Consider the following 5,289-nt stretch of genomic DNA (forward strand, 5'->3'; position numbering starts at 1 on the left):
TAAGCACTTATATGACTGACTAGACTGGTGCCCATTCCGGCCTACTTGTCAGAATACAGAGTACCCATACCCAAGTACCCAAAACAGAAAAACATTACAGATCAATATGGGCAGTGTAATTTATACTGTATAGGTGTGTGGTTAAGAATTGCTGTGGGATGAGGGAGTTCAACTAGCAGCAACTGTAATAACAGATAAGGTGCATGGTTTAAGGAAAATACTAATAAAATGAGGCAAAAAAACAACAACTAACAGTCACATAGTCATATATAGACAGAATATTTATCCTGTGTGGTGGTGGCATGTGTCATCGGGACAGCCTGGCGACAGCACTTATTCAACACTGTGAAGGTAGCCAGATGTAAACTGTTCAGAACATCTGTGTGTGGTTGTCCATATACCCTCCACAGACCAACAGTATGGTAATGGGTTGGCAGAACAGGGACCATGCAGTTCAATTGAAAATGTTTCCCAGTTCTGCTCCCTGCTGAACAGGCACCCCAACCAACCTGTAGGTGTCACTAGTGCAGCAAACCGCTCCATACAATCCCTTGTTGGCCTTCCTGTTTGTTGGAGTGCCTGGTCATGTCAGAGAAACTGTAGTGTAGAATCATCAAATCCCAGCCTGAAAACTCACTGGATGTTCACGCTCCTCTGCCACATGGTAGCTACTGCACACACACCTGCAATTGAAATGTACCATTTCTTCCAAAAATGTGTATCAGCTGCATAATTTACAACAAGAACATCAACTTTTCATGAATAGGTAAATGGGGATACAGTACATGCAGTTCTGGGTAAAACAAACAAACAAACAAACAAACAACACATTTTTATTGATTAAAGTGAATAAAGAATTCTGCCAGACAACTCTTCCATGCAGATCATCACAAGGGTATGTGTTTCACTTTCATATGTGCGTCTTAAGATCACTTTCATATGTGATCTTAATGAGCTGATCCTCAAATGAGGGCTCTAAAGTTTCTGAATTTTAGTAAATGCATGGTCAAGGACCATGGAATCTGGTTTAAAGGAGGCAAATGTCTGCTTTGGCATATTTGTGATTTGTGGGCATGGTAATACTAACCAGGGTGATTTGTTTCGAAACACAGACACGTTTTCTGGCACTACTTAATCGTAACCAAGTGCCATTTGTTCATTTTATTTATTTGAGTAATCAATCCTTTAAAGGACTTTTGTTGAATTTGTTTAGACTTCAGTTCCATGGGTATGACTTAGTTCTCTTGAGTTACCTTTTCTTACACTAGATGGCAGCAGTGTTTTTGTCATTTGGTCATTCTTGTTTGCTGCTTGTAACAGATGTAGATACATTTTTCTTACAGACAAGCTAGAAGCTACAGAACTTATTATAATAGAATTATGTTGCTTTTATCTTGATTTGTCTCACTTTGTGTCTGTCTGCTTGTCTATCAATTTGTCAGCCTGTCTGTCAGTAATGTCTGCCCACTTGCCTTTCTGTCTAACTTGACTGTCATGATCTGTCTCTGTTGTTATTTTATTTAAAAGTGGCATATTTTATTGTGTTTTCTGGTGTCTTTGTTGTAGTTTTTCCTTTTAAGTTGTTCTATTATTTTGTAGTCTATGATTAGTGTTTCCTGTTTTCCTAGTAGCTGTTACTTGTTTTGTCTCTGCTCTTCACCTGTTGATTACGTCACTGTTTCTCAACATCGGGTCTGGGGACCACCTAGCTCTGGTCCGTATTGTTAGAAGGAGAGGAGAACTCCTTCTGACGCTATGGACCAGAGCTAGGGACCACCAGGAGATCAAATAGATCTGTAACTCTCAGAGTGTACACATTTGTACAATCTCAGAGTTAAATAAACACTGAGGATTTTACTGGGGTCACAGAGATAAAAAAAAAAAAGAAAAGTTAGAAAAGTATCAAAAGGGGCTCTGTGGCCATCAAACTGGGGGTCCTTGAAAAGTTTGAGAATAACTGAATTACAAGTAGGCTATGTTCACCTTATGTGTGTATACCCTCTGTTTCCAGTGTTCCCCTGCCAGTTTGCAACTGTGACTATGCATGTTAAGGTGTTTGCCTTTTACCCGTGTCTCTGAGTTTCCTCAAAATTGCCCTGCCAATTTTGTGTGTGTGTGTGTGTGTGTGTGTGTGTGTGTGTGTGTGTGTGTGTGTGTGTGTGTGTGTGTGTGTGTGTGTGTGTGTGTGTGTGTGTGTGTGTGTGTGTGTCCGCCACGGTGTCCCTCTGCACTATCCCTTAAAAACATTGTTTGCTGTTCTGTGTTGCTCTCACCCCTGCAATCATTGTAAATTAGGTATGTGCTTTTGGCAAAGTCATTTTCACTCAGTTTGTGCAAGATTGCTCCTAATGTTTAGAATTTAAATATCAGATCATGTAGATGTGAAAACAGAGCCATAAAAAAATAATTTTGGTTATAGCAGCTGCTGTAGCACTTAATATCATTGAAACTTTGCTCACCCATAAATGTTTTTGACCTCATGATATGGCATGGTGGTGCTACAAAGTAGAAATAATATTTCTGTATGAATTTAGAATTTTAAAATATGTGAATATTCAGTGGAAGCATCTGTACATGCATGCCAAAAACTACTGAAAGTCTGCCATTTTTTGTTTATTGTCATAATATCATAAACGTTTATGTGTGTTTGTGCTACATTGCATGTTTCACTCTCTATGAAATACAGTGAGCAAGTCAGAATGTAACCTGGGTATTATTACAGATGCAGATATTTTCAAATCGCTATAGGACAGCAAAAGATGTGCAGGAGCTTATTGACCCGTGACTTTATTATTCCACCCCGTCCCCGTGACATTATTCCACCCTGTCTCTTTAAGGAGGTTTGGGACATAATCGGCCCCACCATTCATCTAATCATTAATGATAGTCTTGCTTCTGGCGTTGAACCAGTCCATTAAAAAAAAACGCTAACTGGACACCACAGTCCTTTCAAATTTAGACCCATTTCTAAACTCCCATTTATTTCAAAGATTTTAGAAAAAGCTGTACTTGCACAATTTCAGTTTTCTTTTCTTTTTTTGATGTAAATGGCCTTCTTGACATTTTTCAGTCCAGTTTTAAAACATTTCACAGCACCGAATCAGCACTTTTGATAGTTTCTAATGATCTTTTAATAACAACTGGGGAGTCAGCCATTTAAGCTTTTAGATCTCACAGCAGTCTTTGACACATAGCATCCTTATCTCACGCCTCGAGCACTTTGCTGGCATAGAGGGTATTGCCTTAGAGTGGTTTAGGTCGTATGTGTCTGAGAGAAGCTTCTCTGTGGCTCTACATCGGCCTCTGTGTCCCTGCCATTTGGGGTCCCCCAGGGATCAGTTTTCTATTCTCTTCTCCCTCTACCTCCTCCCCTTAGGCTCCATCATGCAGATGACTCCCAACTGTATATACCCCTGAAAAGAGATGATGCTACTGCTAGAATGTCTTGTGGACATCAAAGCTTGGATGGCCTTACTATTTTTTTTATTTTTTTTTTAAGTGACAGGAAACCAGGACAGGGAGATGGTGAGTGACATAAAGCAAAGGTTGTCAGGCTCAGGAATCAAACCTGCGAATAACTGTCAGGCTGCATTAGAACCTATATGTGGTATGTGCCTTAACCACTAGGCCATCGGCGCCCCACATTTTTTACATTTTAATGAAAAGAAAACCAAGGTCATGATCTTTGCACCGGGTACTGCTGGTGATTCGCCTCACTCAGGCCCCCTGACTCCCTATGTGAAGCCCAGCCCGACAAACCTTGGTGTCATATTGGACAGTGATTTGATGAGCAAATAAATGCTGTTATAAAATCCGCCTTTTTACAATTTCAGCTTTTATGTAAGGTTAAATCCTTCTCGTCTTTTAGTAACTTTGAAAGGGTGATGGATGCTTTTAATTTGCTGTAGCCAGACTGCTCAATGGACAAGAAAACTGGGGTCATTTAGAGGGGGGGGGCGGGGGGGGGGCGGCACTGATCTATTTTTTTACCTAAATCAGTGGATCTCAATGTGGGGTTCAGTGACCCCAGGGGTTGTTGAAGAGTTACGGGTCTGTAACTCAGAGAATGTACCCATGTACGGGTCTGTTTGGTTCCATTTGTAAACTCTCAGAATTAAATTAACACTAAGGATTTTACAATGTAGATTGGGATCCCATAGGTAAACATTGTATCAAGCTGGGGGTCTTTGCAATTAAAATGTTTGAGAATCACTGACCTAAATGCCTTAGGCTCATGTCTGATCCCTCCCTCTGTTGTGCTTTGAGTTTGGATGTATGCAGACATTATCTTTGGGTAGAAGACAGTTTCTCTCCTTACCCCCCTCTGCCACTCAGGTGGAAGAGCGCATCGCTAATGTCTGGGTGACATCTCACAGTGGATGTCTTCTCACCACCTCGAGCTGAACCCAGACAAGACAGAGCTTCTCTTCTTCCCAGGTAAGTCCAGCCCCATGCAGGATCTCACTATTTCCATAGACAATTTCCCTCGGTTCCAACGGCCTGGATAGTCAGCTCTCATTCAAGGCACAAATTGCAGCAGACACTCGATCCTGTAGGTTTACACTTTATAACATTCGAAGGATTAGACCCTTCCTCACCCAGGAGTCTGCCCAGCTCCTTATCCAGGCCTCATATCAAAACTTGACTACTGTAACTCCCTCCTTACTGGCCTCCCGGCAATGTTCACGTCTCCCCCCTTCTCCGCTCCCTCCCAGTTGCTCCCCGCGCTACGAGTACAAAACCCTGATGCTGGCCTGCCTACAAAGCTAACCAAAGGCATGGCACCCCCTTACCTTCAAAGCCTGATCCAACCCTACAACCCCTCCCGCTCTCTCAGATCAGCTAACACAGGGAATCGGTCTGAACCTTCCCTAAAACATCCAGGACAACGCTCCACACGTCCCAGACAGTGGAACAAACTATTGCACTCCCAATTTTCTGTCATAATCTGAAGACTCACCTCCTCAGACTCTACCTTAGCCTGTAGCACCTGACCTATGACAACCATGCAGACTTGTTCTTTTTCTTGACCACAACGTAAAATGTAAAGATAGCATGATATTTAGACAGATGCTTGGTTCATTGTTTACTTGGTATCCTGTTGTTCAAAGTTCAGTTTGTATTTAAATATTGATGCTTGGTTCTTGGTTTACCTGTGATCCTTGTTTACTGAAGCACTACCATCTCTCTGTGTGTGATGTACAATATGTGTTTACCTTGCATATTGTATGTCGCTCTGGTTAAGTAAGATGTCTGCTAAATGCCTAAATTGCAAGATGTCTGGAACAG

The sequence above is a fragment of the Gymnoscopelus microlampas genome (genome assembly GCF_963454915.1).
Source record: "Gymnoscopelus microlampas genome assembly, chromosome: 21".
Lineage (NCBI taxonomy): Eukaryota > Metazoa > Chordata > Actinopteri > Myctophiformes > Myctophidae > Gymnoscopelus > Gymnoscopelus microlampas.